This window comes from Hemiscyllium ocellatum, chromosome 49 (genome assembly GCF_020745735.1).
Source record: "Hemiscyllium ocellatum isolate sHemOce1 chromosome 49, sHemOce1.pat.X.cur, whole genome shotgun sequence".
Taxonomy (NCBI): domain Eukaryota; kingdom Metazoa; phylum Chordata; class Chondrichthyes; order Orectolobiformes; family Hemiscylliidae; genus Hemiscyllium; species Hemiscyllium ocellatum.
This window is the reverse complement of record NC_083449.1, coordinates 2,952,563-2,977,351: the sequence shown is the minus strand read 5'-3', so window position 1 is coordinate 2,977,351 and position 24,789 is coordinate 2,952,563. Positions and strand designations below refer to the sequence as shown.

Here is a 24,789-nt window from a genome sequence, read left to right as displayed (position 1 = left end):
CTTGACAGGGTGAGAGGCTGAAATCCTCATCACATTGAAGGAGGATTTAGATGTGCACGTGTGATGCCAGGCTAGAGTCAGATTAAGTAGTCCTTGACATTTCACTTGTATTTTCCTGCAGAAATAAGGGCTTGAGTAAGGTGAATAGCCAAGGTCTTTTCCGCAGGGTGGGGGAGTCCAAAACTAGACGGCATTGATTTAAGGTGAAAGGGGAAAGATTTAAAAGCGACCAGAGGGGTAACATTTTCACTCAGATGAGTTGTATATTTGGAATGAGCTGCCAGAGGAAGTGTTGGGAGTGGGTACAATACCAACATCGAAAAGAGATTTGGAAAGTTACATGGATCGGAAAGGTTTGGACAGATGTGGGCTAAATACAAACAAATGGGGCTAGTTTCGTTTGTGAGACCTGGTCAGCATGGACGTGTTGGGCCGATGGGTCTATTTCCGTACTGTATGACCCTATGACTGGGAAAATTATATTCGAAAATAAAGTTGGTTGCTTTTAATTGGCATGGATTCAGTCAGCTGAAGTTCCTGTTTCTGTCCTATAGACCTCTGACCTACAATGACTTGTTAAGCAATCCACCAGAGAAAGGTAGAAAGGTAGACAATACAAGCTGGGGGAGGCTGATGCTAACACCAAAGATGTTCGTAGTAAGGTGGGGTTGGAGACACTGATGGTAACCCCCAGGATGTTGACAGTAGGGTAGGGCTGGAGACAGTAACCCCCAAGATATTGATAATGGGGATGGGGACAGTGATGGTAACCCCCAGGATGTTAATGGTAGGGATGGGGACAGTGACGGTAACCCCCAGGATGTTGATAGTGGGGATAGGGACAGTAATGGTAACTGTTGAAGAAAACTCTCGAGACTCAGATCTTGAGAACTGATTAGTTTATCAAAGGATACATCATGGGGAATTCAACATCCTAACTGTGGCTCGATGCTATTCAGATAGCACTGAATACGACAGGATTATATAGAGAAAGCAGACAGAGGCTGATTGTTGATTACACAGTTTGGTACGAAATTAGAGGTTAGTCATTAGGGTCAAAACTAAGCACCATTATGCATTCCACAAGTATTTACTCAGATTACTAACAGGAAGCAGAGATGTCCCTAATTCGCTGAACGACCGTGAAGTGGCGATAACACATAAAGGAAGTGGGACTAATTGACTTGTCCACTTGACTCGTTCTACAGCCTGCCCTAATCATTCATCAAAGTGGTAAAAACACTAACTTGACACCTTAGGTAACGTGAAAGATAGGCCTTATCTTCCTAAGAGTAAGGAATGCACAGCCAGCAAAGTTCTGGGGACACAAAATGGTTTCTCAGCCAGATTAGGAAAATGGCTTCCAGGCAAACCATGTCAACTTTCCCAACAGTAACCCTCAGGATGTTGATCATGGGAAGAGGGTGGGGGCAGTGACGGTAAACTTCAGGATGTTGATAGTGGAGTGGAGGTGGGGACAGTGATGGTAACACCATTGAACATCAAGAGGCCATGGTTGGCTGATGTACCATTTGGCCATCCATAGTTAACAGAAATCTTTCAAAGTGTAGATTTTACAACATAGGGAGACTTTGTGATGATGTGAAATCTCGCTTGTTTTATTTCTCCTTTCCATCAATTATTATCCAGTCATCGAAGGTAACATTGTGATAAGAGAGACAATTTCAGCGTCCGATCTTTCTTTCTTTTCCTCTTCGTCTTGTTTTGTTTCAGTTCCTATTGCTGGGGTTTTCCTCACCCCAAGAGCCATTAAAATGGAGGTTCTGTTTGGGAGTTGTCTTGTTTCAGATTGTGTACTGAGCCGAGGTACTGGACCCTACTTTCAACAGAAAGCCTTAAACAATGCCAGCGGGAATTACAACTCTAGCTCAGACAGGACAGAAGGCCATTGAATCCTTCCAGTCCCAGTACAAAGGCTGGTACCAGTGTCTCGTGATCAACAGGGGTCCCAGTGGAATAATATCTAATGTGACCAGTAATTCCATCTACCTCACGGTGCCAGGTAATCCGTTCTTCATCCATGATCCATGCTTGTTCTTCATTGGAGTGCAGCTGAAGACCTGACATGAACACTCTCAAAATTGCCTCAGACACTCAGTAGGTCTGGCAGCATCTGTGGAGAGAGAGAGAGAGAGTTAATGTTGCAGGTTATAAACACAGACAGTGCTGGAAAAACGCAAAGAGAGAGAGAGAGTGTGTAACATCCTTGTTCAGATAAGGGAGACCTTCACAGAGAGACGTTGAGAGTCCTGGAGCAGGGATGGCTTGCTACAATTGAACAGGGTGAGACCACACCCTGGAGACCCATGTACAGTTTGGCGTTTCCTTATGTGAGGAAGGACATTGTGCCTATGTAGGGAATGCAGCAAAGGTTTCCCAGGGCGATTCCTGGGATAGCAGGATTGACGGTGGAGAGAGACTGGATCGGTTAGGACGATATTCACTGGAGTTGAGAAGAACTAAGGGGAAATCTCATAGAAATCTATTAAATTTGAACAAGGACAAGACCGAGTAAACACAGGGAGGGTGTTCCCGGTGCCAGGTGGAGAGTCCAGAACCAGGGGGTCACTGTCTAAAGGAGACGTGACAAGAATGAGATGGGGAGAAATGTCTTTACCCAGAGAGTGGGGAGCCTGTGGAATTCTCTGTCACAGAAAGTAGTCAGGGCAAGAACACTGAATGTTATTCAGGAAGGAGTTGGATAGAGTTCTTGGGGCGAAAGAGAGAGTGCGGAGAGACACAGGATGAAGTTGGGTGATCAGCCATGATCCCATTGAATGGGCAGAGCAGGCTGGAAGGGCCGAATGGCCTCCTCCTGATGATATTTTCAATGTTTCTCTGTGAATAGCCCGGTTGCCGCTGACAGGTGGACGACACAGGGAAGTTTTGCCTCGAGATGTCTTGGCAGTGAAAATGAGGGACAGTAATTTCCAGTCAACAATTTAGAGAGAGTGGATGCAGAGTGATCTTTTGAGTTTAGCATCGAATATTCTGGCTTGGATTGGTGGGATGTTGTTATTGAGACATGCTGAACAGAAACAGTGATGTCATTGCAATAGTGAGGGTTTGGAATGACATTCACAGACACAAGGGTTTCTCTCCAAATGGACCGGTGTTGGCAAGGGGTCAGGGCAACAGGGAACAGAAAACACTGGGGTTGATGTTTGCTGAAGGAATTATGTTATTGACAAGAAATCCTTCTCTGAATCCAGCACAGGAACACAGCACTGAGATGGGAGTACTCATTGTCCCAATGTTTCTGATTCTTTCTCTCGTCACATTGCTTCCAATTAAACTCCAGAAAAGAAACAAGGTGAGACACTCCGACAGGTAACCCTGGCCATCCTGCTCCACTTGGGTTTCAAACTAATGTTGCTCACATAGAGTGTATGAGGGTGTATGTATGAGAGAGTATAAGTGGGAGGGTGTTTGGGTGACAGTATGAAGGTGTGCATGTGTGTGAGAGAGAAAGAGACACATTCCCATTGACACTCACACCTACGTTTACATGCACACACATATGCACACACTCAGTCACTTCTGCAGTGCACCTTGTAGGCAACACTTGAGAAGCCGAACACCATCCAGGGACAACACAGCCCCTGCTTGATTGGCGCCACATCCACATCATTCACTCTCTCCATCACTTGTGCTCAGTAGCAGCAGTGTGTACCACCTGAGATTCACTGCAGACATTCACCAAAGGTTCTCAGGTAGCACCTTCCAAACCCACAACCACTTCCATCTCGAAGGGCAAGGACAGCAGTTACATGAGAATACCACCTCCTGCAAGTTTCCCCCTCAGCCATTCACCATCCCAACTTGGAAATATATTAGCTGTTCATTTAGTGTTGCTGGGTCAATATCCTGGAATTTCCTTTCTAATGGTATTGTGAGTCTACTGACAGCACAGAGACTGCAGTGGTTCAAGAAGGCAGCTCACTACCTCCTTTTCAAGTGACCAACGAGGGATGGATAATAAATTCTCGGCCCAGCTAGTGATTCCCACAATCCAAAAGTTAATTTTAAAACAAAGAATAAAACACTGTGGGAATGTTTTTTGTGAGGATGTGGGCAGACTCAACAAGTGGCAGATGAAATTACTTGGGGAGCCATACAATGTAATGTGTTGTGTTCAGAGGAATGGTTAGCCCAAATATAAACTAAAGATTAAAATTGGAATAATTGTTGCTTGTGCACCAGTCAAAGAATCCCGATTCATTTGCTAGCGGGTGAAGCTGAATATTTACAGTAAAACTTTCCCATGTTCTTTCTCTCTCATTTTTCTCCAGCCAATTCTTCCAGCTGTTCCCGGCAGCACAGGTAAGTTATTGAGGTGGTTAGCAACTTCGAACAGTATTCAAACACTGTCCAAATGGTCTAAAAATCACTCTGGGGTGCAAACCCAGAAATGTTACATTTGTTAGACAAATTGGAGCAATGGGACCCATTGTGTCTGACTCATTTGCAAATCTAAAGCACAACAATTCAATTCGAGGATACAATCTCAATTTCCGTTAGACACGGAACTGAACGTTGTTCAGTCCCATCAGTGGTGAGGGTATCCATTGTAGTTGGAAGAATTGAAAAAGGAATTTGTCATATGATTTGGAGAGAAAGTTCAAATTGTTTTGGTGCAAAGGGATGAGGATGTCCTTGTGCATGAATCTCAGAAAGTAGTGTACAGCTAGAGGGGGTCACAAAGGAGAGCATTTATTGCGAAAAGAATGGAGTATGAAAGTAGGGAAGTGTTACTGCAGCTGGACAGTGTGGGTTTCCACATCCGGACTACTGCAGATAGGTTTGGTCTCCTTACTTGAGGACGGATGTAGTTGAATTGGGGGGAGTTCAGAGGAGATTCACTGAATTGATTGCCAAGATGAAAGGTTCATCTTATGAGAACAGAGTGGTACAATTTTGATCTCTTTACTTGAGGACAGAGGCAGGTCAGAAGAATTTCACTCTATCATTTCCAGAGATGAAGAGTTTGTCTTAGATGAGAGATTGAAAAGTTTCTCTGGATTTTAGAAGAGAGGAGATTTAACTGAGGGTTATAAGCTGCTAAAGGGAATATTGACAAAGGAGATGGAGAGAGGATGTTTGCTCATGTGTGAGAATCTAGAATGAGAGGTTATCATTTCAGGATAAGGAGCTGGGCAGATTGGAAACAGAGATGAGGAGGAATGAATTCTCTCAAATGAGGTGGGGATTGTACATCAATGGGAACACCCCCCACTCCATTCCCCACCACCCAAGACACTGCATCAATTGGAGGAGGAGACAGACAGATTGTTAATCAGTGATGGATCAAAGGGAGTGTTTGCAGTAAAGTGGAGTTGAGGCTGAGATGGGATCAGCTGCAATCGTATGGAATTGTGGAGCAGGTTCCTGACGGGCCAAATGGACTCAACCTGATCCTAGCCTGCATGTTCTTGTTAGTTAGTAGCAAGGAAATGAATAAAATCTACTCGGAGGGAGAAAATGAAGTTTTAGTAAGTGAACAGTCAAATAAAGACAACAGTGATTCAACACAAATTTGGTGAAAAACGATGGTTGATAGAAATAGAAAGACAATACAAAGTAGGGGGGTAAAATTCTAAAGGGGGTGCAGGAACAGAGGGAGCTGGGGTTATATGTTCACAGATCAGAGAAGGTGGCATAACAGGGGGAGAGCAGATAATAAAACACAAAGCATTTTCTGCTTTATTAATAGGGGTTTCAGAGTCAAAGAACAGGAGATGATGTTAAACTTGTACAAGACAGTGGTGGAACTCAGGGAAAGAAAGTTGTTGTTTCTCATTCATTTTTCTGTTAGTAACTGGCTGGTCAGAAGTTCAAGATTGTCAGTGAGAGTGTGAGATAAGGAGAAATTTATTTGGGTTGTTGGGTTTGGAATGTGCTGCTTGGGAGAGTGGTGGCGGATGATTCCACAGGAAGTTCAAAAAGAGAACTGGATTTAAGTTTGAAAGGGATGATGGTAGTGGGCTACGGAGATAGGGCTAGAGAGTGGGTCTAGCTGGATTGCCCTTTCAGGAGCTGGTACAGACACAACTGGCCTCCTTCTGTGCAATAACATTTTGTGATTCTGTGAACGTAGAAGTTCTGAGCCACATTCTGGACAATTCCAAGAGGTAATTCCTTGGGACCATGGCTGAGTGACCTTGTTGCCAGGGGTTTTCATATGTGAACAGCAGCAAATTGTTGTTGTGAGCGGGATTGGAACTTGGTTGGGTAATGGTGTGGAAATATTTCATTCCAAGGGAGGTGATGGGAAATCGAGTCAATTCGATTGAACGGTGAGTACGAATCTGTGAGCTGTTGTTCTTACACCGTCACGTATTGGTCAGCGTTCATGCTGGTATTTGTCTGATTGGTAAGATCCACAAAAACAAATCTCTTCCTGGAAGCATTGGAGGGAAGTTTGGGTTGTTTCCTTTATAACAGAAAAGGTTGATGGGGAAGGGGGACATGATCGAGGTGTGAAAGATCGGTAGTGTGTATGGCAAAGAACCCTAGGGTTTCAGGTACACAATTCTTTGTATTTTGTGTCACAGGTAAACAGCGTGTTTGAGAAGGTGTTTAGAACACTTGCCTCCATTGTTCAGACAATTGAGTATCGGAGTTCGGACACCCTGTTGTGGTTGTACAGGACACTGGTGAAGCCTGTTCTGGTGTATTGTGTCCAGTTCTGGTTGCCCTGTTGGAGGAAGGACATTATTAAGTTGGAGAGGATTCAGAAAAGATATACCAGAATGTTGTTGAGAATGGAGTGTCTGCGTTATAAGGACTGGGACTATTTTCACTGGAGGGTGGAAGTTTGAGGGATATAGAAGTTTATGGAATCACGATAGTCCTAGATGAGGTGAATGACAGGTGTCTTTTCCCGAGAGTGGGGGAACTTCAAGACCAGGGGACATATTTTTCAGTTGAGAAGAGAAACATTTTTGAGAATGACATGACGGGTAACATTTTTTGACGGAGAGTGGTTAATGTGTGGATTGAACACATGTGAGGACAGTTACAGAGTTTAAAAGACGTTTAAGTAAGTCCAAGATAGGAAGGGTTTGGAGATATATTGGCCAAGTGCAAACAAGTGGGACTAGTTTAGTTTGAGATTATTGACGGCATGGAGTAGTTGGACTGAAGGGTCAGTTTCCTTGCTGTGTGATTCTGACTCTGTTATGAGGGATATGGACAGGGGGACAGGAAGCAGCTGTTTCCCTTAGTCGAAAGATCAGTAACAAGGGAGCATCATTTTAAAGTGAAGGGCAAGTGGCTTAAGGAGGGATTTGAAGATTGTTTCCCCCAGAAGATGGTGGGAATCTGGAATGTGTGAAAATAAAACATTTGGACTTGCAGTTTCTATTTGAAATCACTAATTGCTCTGGCGTTTGGGAATGCCACTTTGTTACTGCAGGGGTTCCAAGATTTATTAATGTGGAATATCCGTATAAAGGAGTAGGAGGAGGCCATTCAGCCCCTTGACCCGGTTCCACCATTTAATGAGGAGGAGTTTCTTCAGCCAGACAGTGGAGAATCTGTGGAAAACATTGCTGCAGACAGTTGTCATTATGTCTTTAAGACAGAGATTCTTGATCAGTTATTGTGGTTCTGTTCGCCGAGCTGGAAGTTTTTGCTGCAAACGTTTCGTTCCCTGGCTAGGGAACATCATCAGTGCTATTGGAACCTCCTGTGAAGCGCTGCTTTGATGTTTCTTCCGGTATTTATAGTGGTTTGTTCTTGCCGCTTCCGGGTGTCAGTTTCAGCTGTAGTAGTTTGTATGTGGGGTCCAGGTTGATGTGTCTGTTGATGGATGTTCTTGCCGTTTCCGGGTGTCAGTTTCAGCTGTAGTGGTTTGTATATGGGGTCCAGGTCTATGTGTCTGTTAATGGGGTTTGTGGATGAATGCCATGCCTCTAGGAATTCCCTGGCTGTTCTCTGTCTGGCTTGTCCTATGATGGTAGTGTTTTCCCAGTCAAATTCATGTTCCTGGTTGTCTGAGTGTATGGCTACTAGGGATAGCTGGTCATGTCGTTTTGTGGCTAGCTGATGTTCATGGATGCGGATTGTTAGCTGTCTTCCTGTTTGTCCTATATAGTGTTTTGTGCAGTCCTTGCATGGTATTTTGTAAACTACGTTAGTTTGGCTCGTGCTGGCTATTGGGTCCTTTGTTCTAGTGAGTTGTTGTCTGAGTGTGGAAGTTGGCTTGTGTGCTGTTATGAGTCCTAAGGGTCGCAGTAGTCTGGCTGTCAGTTCTGAGACGCTGCTGACGTATGGTAGTGTGGCTAGTCCTTTTGGTTGTGGCATGTCCTCGTTCCGTGGTCTATCTCTTAGGCACCGGATGATAAAGTTTCGTGGGTATCCGTTTTTGGCGAATACCTTGTATAGGTGTTCCTCTTCCTCTTTTCGCAGTTTTGGTGTGCTGCAGTGTGTTGTGGCTCTTTTGAATAGTGTCCTGATGCAGCTTTGTGTGTGTGTGTTGGGGTGGTTACTTTCATAGTTTAGGACTTGGTCTGTGTGTGTTGGTTTCCTGTGTACCCTTGTGGTGAATTCTCCGTTGGGTGTTCTCTCTACTAACACGTCTAGGAATGGGAGTTGGCTATCCTTTTCCTCTTCTCTCGTGAATCGTATTCCTGTGAGTGTGGCGTTGATGATTTGGTGTGTTTTTTCTATTTCTGTGCTTTTGATGATTACAAAGGTGTCATCGACGTATCTGATCCAGAGTTTGGGTTGGATTTGTGGTAGGGCTGTATGTTCTAACCTTTGCATAACTGCCTCTGCTATGAGTCCCGAGATTGGTGATCCCATGGGTGTTCCGTTGATTTGTTCGTATATCTGATTGTTGAATGTAAAGTGTGTGGTCACTTGATCAGTAGAGAGAAGGCAAGAGAATGACGTGAAGAAGCCTATCAGCCATGATGGAATGGTGGAGCAGACTTGATGGGCCGAATGGTTGCTATATCATACGGTCTTTGGAAATGTTATTTGTGCCCTTTCGAGCTTAAGAACATCCTTTCCACAGCATGTTGACCAGAACTGTACACAGTGTTCTAAAAGTGGCCTCACCAACATCCTGTATAGCTGTAACATGATGCCCCAACTCCTGCCAACTAATGAAGGCAAGCATGCCAAATGCCGCCTTCACCATTGTGTCTAGCTGCAAGGCCACATTCAAGGAACTATTCACACGCACCCCCTAGGTCTGTTTGTTCGGAAAGACTTCCTAGACTTGTACAATGAACAGTATAGGTCCTGCCCTGGTTTGCCTTGTCAAAACGCAACTCACTTTTATCTAAATTAAACTTCTTCTACTACTCAACTGCTGGCCCAGTTGATCAAATTTCCATTGTACTCTTCGATCACCTTCTCTGTCCACAATGCCACCAATTTTGGTCTTGCTCCTATCTACTACGTTTCAGTGTTGACTTGTGTTCAGGCTGACCAAGTGGAACAACAATCACCCTGCATCACATACGCCATTCTGAGGCACATAGATACAGGAGAGGATGAGGAACCAGGTCAAGATGAAGAGGGAAAAGTTTATGCCAGCCTTCCATGGACATTGTGAGACAGCACAGAAGAAAGCCCGTGAAGCTTCACAAATCGATCAATAGCAATCCTACCTTCCAGCAAATAAGGAGGACAAGGGAGTGAAGGCAGAGCAATGACACGTTTCTATGATTCAGCTAGGCTTTGTCTCAGTTTACACAGCAAGATGTCAGTTCCAAAGATGGAATTGTCTTGAGAAACCATCTGCATAATTGTCTCTCCCACAACCCTCAGTGTGTCAGTTGATCCCGCTGTAGCACAAACTAACTGTTGATGGCAGAGATTTCAGATTTTATATTATCTTTTTTTCTTCTTGACACAGAGCCAGTTCCAAGAACCCCTGACATCCCTGTTCATTTTATTTTTCTTTTTATGCTGTGTGATCAAACAGACACTCCTATTTATTTTTATTTTTTTCTTTCCTTTTTAACCCCCACATTACCGCCTAACTGCGGTAGTGCTTATTTTTCCCTGCACCCATGGTGTGTGTGTCTGTGCAGGTGTGAGACACAGATTTCACATTTTATGCTGTACTTTCCATCTTTTGTTTAAATTGTGGTCAGCTGGAAATAATTCAAGGCAGGATTGTTTTCCAGCCCTATCTTCATTGCCCTCTAATTACATCACTTCCAGTACATATCCAGCTCTCTTTTCATACCTCATATGGAATCTACCTCTACCATGATCCCAGGCTGCCCAATCCAAATCCTAACAACTCTGTGTAAAGACATTTCTCCTCATCTCACACCTGGCTCTCTTACTGACAATCTTGAAATTGTGACCCTGAGTTACTGACATACCAACTAGTGTTAACAAAATATTCTTCTTTCCCATGGCAAAATTCTGCATAATTTTGAACACCTCCATAAGGTTCCCCTCTTAATCTTCTCTGCTCAAAGGAAAAGGAGCCGTATATCACTAATCTTTCCTTGTATGTAAAATTATTCATTCCTGGTATCATTCTAATAAATCTTCAATGAATGCTCTCCAGTGTTTGAAGTTCCTATCTTAAATAAAATGCCCAGAACTGAACAAAACTGATCTGACCAATGATTTGTAGAGGTGTAGCATCATTTCCTCAGTTTTATACTCAATGCCTCTATAACCACTAGGATCCTATAAGCCTTCTTCACAGCGGTTTCAGCTTGCCTGGCCAACTTAAGAGAATGATCACCCCGAGGTCTCTCTGCTCCAGTGCTCCCTTCAAAGACGTACCATTGACCCTGCATTGTTGCTCTGTGTTTCTGTTAGCAAAATGCTTTACCTCACATTTCTCTGTATTGGAATTAATTGCCGAATACGGCAATTAAAAGTTGCCATTTGGCCAACTTGATAATCTCCCTGTGAAGTCACTCAGCATCATCCTCCCAATCCCTCATCTCCCTGGGTTAGTATCAACTGCAAATTCAGAAATTATATCCTCAATACCCAACTCCTAATCATTTATCTAACCAATGTAGTTATCAATGTCAGTTGTTTCTATGTGCATGTAACTATCAATCTCTCCCTGTCAGTTTCCCCGATGTGAATGTGAGTGTATTTACCAGTCTGTTCCTGCTGTGTGAATTGAGACTGTCAATATTAATCTGTACTTGTCAATTTCTCCTATCAGTATGTGAATGCAGTTACCAATCTATGCCCCTCAGTCTCTGCCTTGTCAATATGTGAACTTAAATATCGATTTCTGCCTGTCAGATCCAGTTTGATGAATGTGATCAGTGCAGGTACTAATATGTACCTGTGAATTCTGTTCCTGTCAGTTTTAGCTATGTGAATGAGTGTAGTTGTTAATCTGCCCCTGACAGTTACTACAATGTGAGTGTGAGATTTCAGTTGAGAGAAACTGACCGATGGAGACTATTAGTCACAGATTTACATCACAGTATCTGTGTCATCATTTGTTTGTCTATTTCTGCAACATGAATGAGTGTGTAGTTATCAGCCTGCACTTGTCAGTGACTGCTCTTGTGTATCAAAGTGGAAGCTAGTAATATTCTCTGCGTCAATGTGATACATTCTGTGATATTTGTTATGAGGGTGTTGAGACTGGACCTTCATCTTTTCCACATTTTCTGATTTTTTTTAGTTGACTGTCAGTCTGGGTGGGGGAGAGAGGAGAAAGGGCGATGGCAGAAGGGAAACTGCTTTATTCTGAGAACCATTCTGAATTATGGTCACGTATTTCCTGTTTGGGTAGAGAATCTGGGATCCGTGGTGTCACTGAGATATTTAGTTTTAATTTGTACCCAGACATTATTGGTGTTTATTTTGTGAAAGAGAGTTTTATTCTACATGTCAGTCCATTTCTGCCTCATACTTTTCATATCAATATGCAACACAACAGCATGTCATCTCCTTTCACATCAAAATCAGAGTCACTGATATGGTACAGCTCAGAAGCAGACCATTCAGCCTATTGTGTCTGTACTGGGACATACTGTTATGCATCAGTTCTGCAGTAATTGTTGAGAATGTGAACTTCATCCACTCATTGTCAGTGTCTCTATGGAAAGGACAATTTGACATCAGTTCTGCTGTCATCTGACTTTTAATAACTATAGTGCTAGTTTTGATATGTTTCCCACAATCTCAATCACAGATCATTGGTCACATCTCATTTGTGGTCAGTTCTGGGCACTTTTTTTAAGGGAGGATTCTCAAGCTCTGGAGAGGGTTCATTGGAGAATTACTTGATCTCGTTCATTTATGTTCAGTTGTGGGTTTGTGTCTGTGTAGCATAAACTCTTTTCAATGATGCTTAATTGTATTGCATTTCAGTCTCAGATTATTGTTACATTGTGTGTGCATGCCTGTATAGTAGATTTTATCAAGCGCTGCTAGGCACTGCATATCCTCAGCTATGATAAGTGATGTTGAGAGTCCATTCATATCTGGAAATAATTTAGGCCTAATTTTATTCTTTTCCTTTCAGCACTCAGTGACTGAGTGAGAGTGAGTTTGCTCTTATGCTGCCACTCTGTACCTCAGTTCACGTCTCCTGTAGTGGATGGGAAACAGCCAAAGTTCTTTAATTGTCAGTGCTGGTAGGAATCACGTGTAAGTGAAAACGTAACACACTCCACCAGAAAGGATTCCGTGCTGTTCTTCAGAGTCAAGGTAGGATACACAATGAACCTTTTGTAACTTGTATAATGCAGAATCTAACAGCAGTATTGATATAAAATGTTAGTCTTCAGAATGCCATTAATTTTGTCTCCGTGCATATTGATGTACTTTTCTGAACACTGCTGAACTCACAGTCAGTGTAAACTGAATCCATTTGCAACTAAGTGAAAGGGTGATAAACCATTCAACTGCATTGGAGCTGACTGACCATAATGTTCCTTGTACAGAAAAGACCATTGGCTAATTAACTGTTTTTCTGATGTAGACAGAACATTACCCTGCTCTGTAGTGTGATGATGTACCATTAACAGTACTCTTGTCTTACTCTATAGTAGGAAGGAGGAAAGGAAAAGGATTTTTTTTTGTCACTTTTTTATGTAAACTGTCAAATTCAACTTATGGAATAATCAGCACTATTCAACTCTGCTTGAAAATAAAATGAGCAGTTTTACAAACAGACCAATTTTGGCTTTTTTTCCCCCTTTCTCCACTGCTTTGAAGGGTGGTTATTAGATTCCATTGATGAATTGTGAAATTGCAGCCAGATTTCACGCTTTTATGTGATACTTCCTCGGGAGGGATAGAACGAATGCAGAGCTCTTAGTCGATAATTGCAACTAATTTTGAAAGTAGTACACAATTACCTTTTAAAAACTTTCTGGTTGGACTGAAACAGACAAAACAAAGTCTTCTATTGCAATGTGAAGAAATGGTGAATGATGTTGTGACAAAGATGGGGATGGCAGCTCCTCTGCTCCCATGATACATTTATGCAAATTGATGCTCGCTGATCAGGATGAAAATTGTTAGCTGGTTGTTTCTGATCAGTGCAGACTCAAGTTATGAAGGGCCTGATTCTGTGCTGTCGGCCCCTCTCTCTGACAAAGGATCTGTGGGGAGAAATCATTTTGAATGTAATATTTTCTGTTACTTGCAATGTCAATGGAACTGCAAGGCAGTTAGACATTGAAAAGTATGTCAGGATGGTGTATGTTTTTGAAACTCAGAGAGATAGTGTTTGTGTGTGTGCGCGTGTGTGTGTGTGTTGGGGGGTGGGGGGCAACAATTGGTTACGTACCTACACACTAATCATTCTATGTCAGGCTTTGCAGAGAATGTGCATTTGGCATTCATATTATTTGATTTCGGTGTCTACATACATGACGAAAGAGTAATTCCGTTGCTTTCAATTCCTGAAAGCTGAAATGTTTCCTTCAATATAAATTTGTACTCCATATCTATTTTACATATGGTTGCTCAAAGTAATCACATCAACTATTTGTTTGCCTCAATTTTAACACTAAAATTATCATTACTAAATGCAGACGGCAAAGGTTGATGAACTTGTGGATAGTGTGGAAGCTTGTCAAAGGATACAGGAGGATATGGCCTGAAAAACGGCAGATTGATCGCTGAGCTGCAAGGTTCATTTCCAGGCATTTTGTTATCCTCATAGGTAACACCTTCATTGGGCCTCAGGCAAAGCAATGCTGAAAGTTCCTGCTTTCTATTTATATGTTTGGGCTTCTTTGGGTTGGTAATGCCATTTCCTGTGGTGAAGTCACTTCCTGTTCTTTTCTCAGGGAGTGGCAGGAAAATGGAAGAAAACACACAATACACAAGAAAGGAAAGTACTGGAAAGACTAAAAAAAACATTGTTATCCTACCTGCAGATAAAGGACGCTTGACAGTCATTCTAAACCGAAGAGACTACATTGAAAAAGCAAATTCACTATTTACAGATACCAATACGTACTAACAAATGGTGATAGACCCAACCCCACAACTGGAGAACTGAATCACAGCCCCACTCAAAAAACTCCAGAAATCTGGAGAAATAAATGAGAGAGACTTAAAAAAAAAATGAAACCAGATTGATTCAACAAACCACGATTCTGCGGATTACCCAAAATTCACAAACCAGGAGCTCCCCCTCAGACCCATAGTCTTACTACCTGGAACACCAACTTACAGATTGGCCAAGGAGCTACACCAAAGTCTAAAACACTTAGTAGAAGACTCTCACCACTCCACCCAAGAATTCCTGAAGACCATTAAAGACACTAAGATACAAGAGGATGAAATAATGGTCTCCTTTGATGTGACAACCCTGTTTACTTCAATCAATATTAACCTGGCCAGGGAAACTCTGACTACACTATTAGAAGATGCAAAGAAACATACATCAAACACCACTAACTTCATCAACAAGGAGAATATCATCAAGCTAATGGACCTATGCCTTACCACCCACTTCACTTTCAACAACAACAACCCTACAGACACACCAATGGGATCTCCAATATCAGGGATCTTATCAGAGGCAGTAATGCAGTGACTTGAGCAAACAGCTCTGTCAATCATCCAATCCAAACTTTGGGTCTGCTACGTGGATGACACCTTTGTCATCACTAAACGAAACATGTTAGAGGAAACCTTCAAGACCATCAATAATACCCCTACTGGCAAAAAATTCAATAAAGAGGAAGAAAACAACAACAACAAACTATCATTCCTAGAAGTCACAGTAGAGCAAACAGCCAATGGGGAGCTTCAAACTAGCATCTACGGAAAAACATGTACAGACAAAATATTGAACTACAGAAGCAATCATCCCAACACCCACAAACGAAGCTGCATCAGAACATTATTTCAATGAGCCAACACACACTGCAGCACAGAGGAACTATGCAGAGCGGAGGAAAATCACTGATACCGTGCGTTCAAAATGAATGGGTACCCACTGAACACAATCTGCCAATTTCTCAGCAACTAACCCAAACAAATAGACAAAACACGCCCAGAAACCCCAACCACTGTCTCCTACATCAAAGATATCTCAGAAATTACTACCAGACTAGGCAGACTCCTTGGCATCATGATAACCCACAAAACCAACACACACTAAAACAGCAGCTAATGAACTTGAAAGACTTTATACAGATAACAAGCAAAACTAATACTGTTGGAATATCGCTGCATTTCTGGTCTCCTTCCTATCAGAAAGATGCTGTGAAACTTGAAAGGGTTCAGAAAAGATTTACAAAGATGTTGCCAGGGTTGGAGGATTTGAGCTATGGGGAGAGGCTTAACAGGCTGGGGCTGTTTTCCTTGGAGCGTCTGAGGCTGAGGGGTGACTTTATAGAGGTTTACAAAATTGAGGTGCATGGATAGGCTAAATAGGCAAAGTCTTTTCCCTGGGGTCAGGGAGTCCAGAACTAGACGGCATAGGTTTATGGTGAGAGGGGAAAGATATAAAAGGGACTTAAGGGGCAACGTTTTCACGCAGAGGGTGGTATGAGTATGAAATGAGCTGGCAGAGAAAGTGGTGAAAGCTGGTACAATTGCAACATTTAAGAGGCATTTGGACGGGTATATGAATAGGAAGGGTTTGGAGGGATATGGGCCGGGTGCTGGCAGATGGGACTACATCGGGTTGGGATATCTGGTCGGCATGGATGGGTTGTACCGAAGGGTCTGTTTCCATGCTGTACACCTCTATGACTCTATAATGTCATTTACAAAATACCATGCAAGGACTAACAATCACTACATTGGACAAGCAGGCAGGAAACTAGCCACCAGGATACATGAACACAACTAGCCACAAAAAGACATGACCCTCTCTCGTTAGTATCCTCGCATTCAGAGGAGGAAGGACACCACTTCGGCTGAAACAACACAGCCATCCTAGGACAAGCCAAACAAAGACATGCACAAGAATTCCTAGAAGCATGGCTTTCTAACCGGAAATCTATCAACAAACAGAGTTAGACCCTATCTACCACCCCCGATAAAAGGAACGGGAAGTGACTTCACCACAGGAAATGACATCACCAACCCAAAGACTCCTAAACATATAAATAGAAAGCAGGAATTTTCAGCATTGCTTCGCCTGAGGCCCGTTGAAGATGTTACCCAGTAGGGTAATGAAATGTCTGGAAATGAATTTTGCAGCTCAGTGAGCAAACCTACAACCAAAGCCTCAACCTGAGCTACAAATCTTCTCAAAACTCGCTCATGGCAGATGAGTTTAATCTGGCAAAGTGTAAGATGCTGGACTTTGGGAGATCAAATGTCAAGGAAACGTATACAGTAAATGGCTGGACTACAGATGAACAGAAGGATCTTGGGGATCAAGTCTACAGGTTCCTGAAAGTGGCCATGGAAGTAGATAGGGTGGTATCTGGAGGAAGGTGTCTAGCATGCTTGCCTTTTTTGTTGGGGAATTGAGTACAAGAGTCAGGATGTCATATTGCAGCTTTATAAGACTTTAGTTAGGTCATACTTAAAGTATTGTGACAAAAGATTAATTCTGTCCTTCTCAGTTACTCATAGCTGAAAAGTTTCCTTCAATATCTGTACTCATGATCTACTTCGTATATGGTTGTTCAAACTAACAGCATTGTCTATTTGTTCACCTCTATTATAAAGTGAAAAGTATCCTTACTAAAGGTGAGAACCCATGAGGACAGCCTCAAATTGGGACCTTGGGTTCCTGTCACACTAGACACTCACTCACTCACACGCACACACTCATGCAGACCCTCTCCTACCCACACAGTTCCCCACATACATACATGCATACAACTCCCACACTCAGACCCATGCACACACCCACTCACATGCTGACACCATCGCACTCATACACACACTTTATCAAGCGTGCACACACACAAACACACGTTCGTAGGTGCAATCATGCACACACACACATGTCTATGGGGTGAATTTGCAGATACATTCTATTTTACTCAAAAAGAGCACAATCTGCAGGCAGTTAATTAATGTAGTACTTTATAAATTTCAATATTGATGATAGAGCCAGTCTGACTCAAGATTGGGATACAGACAGACTCTAACCTCACATCTTTAATGTATTGTTTGAACTGAGATGTCATCCTTTATTAAATAAAACCTGAAGTCATCTTGAGAATGTACTTAAAGTTGTTCTGGGAGATATATAAATAAATAAGTAAATAAATAAAATGAACAGAAACTTGCAGCCCATTTTAAAAGATGAAAAACTTAACCCAGATTTATTCAATATATAATTTCAGTTGCATGACATTGTAACCTTTAGCTACAAATTCTGTGTCTCATGATCCTGTTTCACAGCTACCTGATGAAGGAGCAGAGCTCTGAAAGCTCGTACTTCCAAATGAAGTAGCTGGAGTATAATCTGGCGTTGTGAATTTTCAATTATGGTCGCCACTTTACAGGAAGAAAGTGAAGAGTGGTTCAATGTTCAGATTTAATGCAGTGTATATTTCGGATGAGGATTCTTTTCAAATTGATTGGAACTGGGTAGCATGCATTGAGAATATAGATAAAAAATATAAACTTCTACTTCCTTGGTGGTGTTTGACTCTTGGTATGAACATATCTCTCTGGAAATGAGCTCAATGTGAGTCTAACTCAATCCACTGACTGTGGAAAGGATGTTTCTTCACTCTGATCACAGTAACATACCTGCTGTTTGTTCAAAGCAGCTGGTCACACTTGGCTCTGCACTGAGGGAATATTACATTGTCTTGGTCCTTTGAGTACTTGCCTGGAGGAAGACAGAGGAGAAGACAGAGCTCCATGAATGGGGCCACCTGATGCAAGTGAGTATGTGGATATGTGAGTTTAGCTAGTGATCTATACCTGTCTGTTCCTGCTAGGTAGCGAATTCCAGATACCCACCACTCTCTGCATGAGTAACATTTTTCCTCATTTATCACCCAATCCTACAGCCACTTAGCTTGAATCTGTGACCCCTGGTTTTTGAACTCTCTGCCAAAGAAAATAGGTTCTTCCTGTCTATTCTAATATCTCCCTCTCACTAATTAGTTAAAAATCACTCAACACCAGGTTATAGTTCAACAGGTTTATTTGGAAGTGCATGCTTTCAGAGAGTGCTCCTCCTTCATCAGCTAGCTCACTATTTAGTCCTGTAGACTCCACCCCCCCCCCCCCCCCCCCGCCCTGTCTCCGTGGGGGATACATTCCAGGACCTATGGAGGAAGCCCAAATCTGTATATAGGTATGAACCCATTAATTTCAATGGAAATATACGTTCCCGGCAGCTTCCTGGTCCCTTGATCTGAAACATTCCCTTTTATATGCTCGATCGACAGTAAACCACAGGTCAGTGAAACTGGGATAACCGGACCTGGGGATATGGGGGTCACCCTGTATTCCTTAATCATGGCACCTCTGTTCCTAGGAACACAACCCCAACCTCTCCCGATAGCCACAATTCACCAGCCCTGGCAACATTCTAGTAAATCTCCTCTGCATTCTCTCCAGAGCAATGATGTCCTTCCTGTGATGTGGTGACCCAACTGCACACAATACTCCTGCTGTAGCCATCTGTGCCTCATACATTTTCATTGTTATTTCCCTACATTTGTGTTCTATCCCTCTGCCAATCAAGAAGAACATTCCATGTGCCTTCCATATGACCCTACCCACTTTAGGAACCTGTGCACTTGCACACCAAATTCTCTCACTTAACCTGTCCCCTCAGTATATTCCCATTTATTGTCTGACTTCCCAACTTGCTTTCCCTGATACTTATCAGAGCTGAACTCCATCTGCCACTTTCCTGCCCACTCCACCAAACCATCTATATAGTTTTGGAGCTTACAGCTATCCTCTATATGCCATTTTTTGTGTTGTCTGCAAATTTCACGAATCTGCCCACCATATACAACTCCAAATCATTAATGTATAAAACAAATGGCAGCGGTTCCAACACTGAGCCATGCAGACTACTGCTTGTAACAGCTTTCCATTCACAATGGCCGGCATTGACCATTATCCTTTCTTTCCTGTGACTGAGCCAACTCTGGATCCAATTCAACACATTACCCTGTATCCCATGGTCTTTTACTTCTTGGACCAGTTTGCTGTGACGATACTGCTCCTTTAACAAGCTTATAAAAATCACCTGCTCCAAAAAGACTGAGTCGACGGGTTTTAGGGCTATTTTGATTTTAGCTGACAGGTAAAGCCTCAGGCAAAAAGCTTCCACATTTTTAAATAAGTGGCTCAGTTTTCCCAGCTCAGCTTTTCTCTGGTTTGATTCGGTTTTTGGCTGTCTGGCTATTGACTGAAAGCAGTCAGGCAGTTGAAAAAGCTGCTGAACCCAAAGAAGCTGGTCCATACTGTCTGTCTGTCTGTCTCTCTCTCTCTCTCTCTGACATCCCCCTTGTAAGACCCTGTGTTGGATTTGACCTTTTGTGCCAAGGGGTGCTTATGGGGATTGTTTTAAATTTTGGAAACACCATCATTAATTAAGTTGGTGTAATCAGTTGGGTTTTTGGATTTGTGAAGTAATTCAATATTCTGTTCTCTTTTGTGTATCATTTGGTAATTTTTGAAATCAATACTGCTTTGTTTAAAACTACGTTGTTTGACCAGCTGCATCCCTCCTAGAATATCTTCATTACACCTGCTTAAAACAACTAGCAAAGTTGGGGTCTGGGTTACTTTCTTGAAAGGGGGTCTGGCCTTTTCCATAACAGATTGGGGGCTGTTTGCAGAGTTTTATTCTGTAGTGTAGTTCTGATTTGGGATTCAGGTTGTTGGACTTGAAGATAGTGACTGGTAAGTCTTAGTGTCTTGTTCTGAGTGTTAAATTTAAATGCTTTTAACAGTGCTTGGAAAAAGTGAGGGCTGTGGATGCTGGAGATCGGTGACAAGAGTGTGGTGCTGAAAAAGCACAGGTCAGGCAGCATCTGAGGAGTAGGAGAATCAATGTTTTGGGCATCAGCCCTTCATCAGGAAATAGTGCTAGGGATAGAAATGGCTCTGAGTCATCAAGAGTTTTCTAGGGGGTGGGAGAAGTGACTTCAGATTTTTGCAAAAAAGTGATTAAGGCCAAGTTGCTGGAATTAGCCGACAAGCTTGGACTCAACCGGCCTCCATCCACAAGGAAAAGGGCGATAATGACAGTAATAGCTCAACAGGTAATGGCTGGAAATGGCATCAGAATCTTTAGAGTGGCTAACATTCAATTGAAAATGAAGCAACTGGAGTTAGAAGCAAAAATCAAGGAAAGGGCAACAGAAATGAAACCGTTTGAATTACAATTAAAAGCAGGAGAGAGAAAAGGAAGAAAGAGGGAGTTTGAACATCAGAAATTGGCACTTAGACAGGAGTTCAAAAGTTTGCTTCCTGAATTAATGAGAACTCATGTGGAAGAGCAGAGTGTTGAAACAGCAAGACTGGCATCAGAAATGGCTGATGATTGAGTTGATCAATAAATCAAAATTAGGCTGCCAAAATCAATTTCACTCTGAGGGATAATAATTGTGGATAAGAGAAATTCTCACGTGGAAAGTAAAAAGTAGATCTCTGTGAAGATCATAAGGAAAGAGAAGTGAAAAAGCTCTGATGTTTTCAATAAAGTAGGCCATGTGAAATCAGTGTTGGTGGGTTAGGAAATGCCCCGAGAAGCCAGATGTAGGAAAACAGGATAAGCCAGTTAATTTTGTTGGAGTGGTAACAGAGAGCAGTATGGAGACTAGAAAGCTGTACCAAGGTGTACAAGCTGGTCAGAGGTTGCTTATAGAGGAAGTGCCAGATCTTCTTAAACCATACACTGTGAAACTAAAGGTTACTCACATAGGCCAGAAGCAGCAGGTAAAGAGGTGACAATACTAAGAGATAGAAAGGTCCTCTCAATCTGTGATGCTAAAAGATGTGGATATATGTACCTCTGAAGGACTATTGCCAGAAAAGGTATGAGTAACAGGAATTCACATAGAGACAAGAAATACACAGTTGTAAGATGTGAGGTTAGAGTGCCTAGTGAAGAGGGGAAAAGTCATAGTCGGAGCACTAGACAAAAGCTTAGCTCCAGGAATACAATTTGTTGTTGGTAGTGATGTTGCTGATTCACCGATAGGAGTGCTGCCGACTGTGGCTGAAAAGCCAATGGAAATTCAGGCAACTGAACTATTGCAGGATGTTTCCTGACTGTGGTTACGAGGTCACAATGGCACCAGTTGAAGCAGAAAAGATCAAAGAATACAGATAAGGAAGTTGAAGGGAAATTAGCAGATTAGCAAATTAGTTTGATCAGATGGCTGAGACAAACCAGGAACAGAGACGACAAAGCAGACATCTTTAGCTCAGGTAAATTAACTGAGTTACTGCAAAAAGACCAAAATTTAAAGCAATTGTATCAAAAGGCATACACAAAATGAATCCAAATGTATCCCTGAATGTTATTATCGTAAAAATGATATCTTAATAAGGAAATGGAGAACATCACATTCAGGCAGATGAGAAATGGGCAGAAGTTTATCAAGTTGTATTGCCAGTGGGTTATAGAAAGGACATATTGCAAGTAGCACATGAGCTACCTGCATAGATTGTGTGTTTGAAATTCACATTATTTAATTGTCACCTCTATATGTGACAACTATTCAGTCAAGGATTAATTCTGTCCTTCTCAGTCACACACATACTCAGTGGAAATATGATTCATCCCAGCTGGAGAATTTGAGCTATCGGCAGAGGCTGAATAGGCTGGAACTGTTTTCCCTGGAGAGTGACCTTATAGAAGTTTATAAAATCATAAGGCGCACGGAGAAGTGGTGGAGCCTGGTAAAATTACAACATTTAAAAGGCATCTGAGTGGGTATAATAAGGAAGTCTTGAAAGTTGCCCTTAAATACTTAGATTAAATGTAATGTTGAATTATAGAACACAAGAAAATAAACAGGACAGGCAGGGAGGCATCAGGCCACAAAAGGGGAACCTAGAACCTGCAGAAGATAAAAAACATCTGTTCTCACCAAGTGACAACAGGATGCTCTCAAGCAATTAAGAACATTTGCCTTAACATCAATGAATCTGTGTAAAAAGAAAAACACAGAGTGATAACATTCACGGATGTTAGCTTATGAAATTAATGACAATGTTTGATCGTGATCTCGGAAACTCGGTGTCGTCTCAGAAGCATGCCAAAAGCCTTGTAATAAACAGTCAGGTCCTGTCAATTATAATGGGTTCTTATTGTGTGTGTGAGAGTGAGTGAGATGAAGCCATCGCTGATTATAAAATGCAAACTCTAAAATGTAACCTTTCAGCCTCAGGTACGGAATGATTTTGTGTTTAAGATAAAAAGCAGGAGTCTGCTCCTAGCTTAAAAATTATTCTAAACTGATCATTAAAGAGATTCTGACACAATCTGTCAGGAAGCCATTTTATGGTCAAAGCTTGCCCTCCTCACTAAGATGCCATTATGTAAAACAATGATATCTGACATGCAAGCTGTGCAAGGTTACCTTATGCCCTCTCCCACTTAGTTTAGACAGGGACTTACCTCACCAACACGTACTGACTCAGCTGGATCTGTTTTCCCACCTGATGGATGGCTAAGGGCCTACAGGAGTGATCGGTTAAGCGCTTAACTTCTCTTCCTTACAAATTATTGCCTTTCCACTATCTATCTAATTAAAAACATGCAGAGTTTATTGTAAAATTTTATAAAAAGGAAGCCTATTTGAGATAGAAGAGTGGAGTAGTCTGCGAGGGCTCTTAAAGGAAGAGCTAGTATCCTACTTTTGAGGTTTTAGGTGTCAATGTTACGTTGTAACAGGGATGCTATTGGTAAATAAAGAGCAAGGCTAAAATTGAGCTCAACTGTTTGTAAGAGGTTTTTATTCCAGACTACCAAATAGTACGATCTCCAGGACGAACCAGGATCTCCAGGACGAGGCTTATAGGTCTGAGTCCACGAGTGGTTCCCTGGGGCATCTCAAATCTGTACTTTAACAATATGAACAGGAAGGGTTTAGAGGGAGATGGGGTAAGTGCTGGCAAATGGGACCAGATTAGGTTAGGATATCTGGACAAGTTGGACCGAAGGGTCTGTTTGCATGCTCTCTGTCTCTGTGACTCAACGACTCTTCAGTAACTCTTGCCCTGTTGGTGAGCAGTTTCCCTCCATCTCTGTACTTAAGCCCTACTTCACAGATGGTCGTTGAAACGATGCAACAATGTTGCCTATCTTCATTGTAACTTTGAAAATGCTCTTAATAACTGCAGATTTTAATGCTATTCCTGAACGTCTATTTTAGAGGAGAACTCAGTATATCTACCTCCAACACTGGTGTGTAAATGTCAATGGGCTACATACCTTCCGTTTGTTGGAGACAGCTGGTTACTCTGTGATTTGAACTGAGGAAGTTTTATAGCGTCTTAGTCCCTCAGGTGTTTTTCTGGAGGAAGACACAGGGACACCACCTACAAATCAACAAGAGACTAGTCTGGCAATATTGAACTGATCATTGTCACATTTATTACATATTAATTAGGATGTGTGTGTGTTTTTTTAAAGCCAACAATTTTACCAGAACCACGGATCTGATTCCATTGTTGCCCTAAGCTGCTCTCTGTCTGGGGTTTGTGTTTGTTTTTCGTGTGGTTCGATACCAGTTGATTTGGAGATGCTGGTGCATAATGTTACACATCAAGTGCTTCCAAAAAAACTGTTGGACTATAACCTGGTATTGTGATTTTTAACTTGATATTAGTTGAGTGAGATCCAGAAACTGAGCAACAACTGCCCAGTACCATGAATGGGAATACTCAACTACCAGCACGCTTACACAGTTCAATATCCAACTCCCCAACTACCTGCTCGAAAGAGGAAAAACGGCGCTATTTGTAATGTTTTTACTAAGACTCCAATGTATGTCTTTTTACAAGAGTATCACATTCCTACAGTTGGTCCACCTAAATTCAAGAAAGAGTGGAAAACAGATTGAAATTAAAATAGGGTTCAGAGGATTGTAAACCGCACGAATCTCCCACAGCAGGACCACACACAGCCTGAGAAAGGCCTCTCTCTTCCCCCCCAGCCCGCTCACTCTAAGTTCCGGGACCAGTTCCTGCTCCGCTCGGCCTCTTACAAACAGCACCCGGTTCTCCCTCAACTCACCCCGAATCAGTCCCGGTCTCTGAGTCCCCTCTGTGTCCCAGGCTCCCATCCCGATGTGCTGCTGGAAGGAGCCTGCTGTTCCCTCGCTTCCCTGGGCGCTGATCTCTCCATTGCGGTCTGTTTCAAACAAACCTCTTGTACTCACTGAG

At 42.3% G+C, this 24,789-nt stretch overlaps 1 long non-coding RNA gene across 1 annotated transcript; it reads right to left on the bottom strand.

Moving 5' to 3' along the window:
* Positions 1-925: 925 nt before the first annotated feature.
* LOC132837393 (uncharacterized) lies at positions 926-24,789 on the bottom strand. Its single transcript, XR_009647526.1, has 4 exons — positions 24,641-24,789; positions 23,837-23,943; positions 18,169-18,250; positions 926-2,134 (listed from the first exon to the last, which is right to left on the bottom strand). It is a non-coding gene; the product is annotated as an uncharacterized LOC132837393 (long non-coding RNA).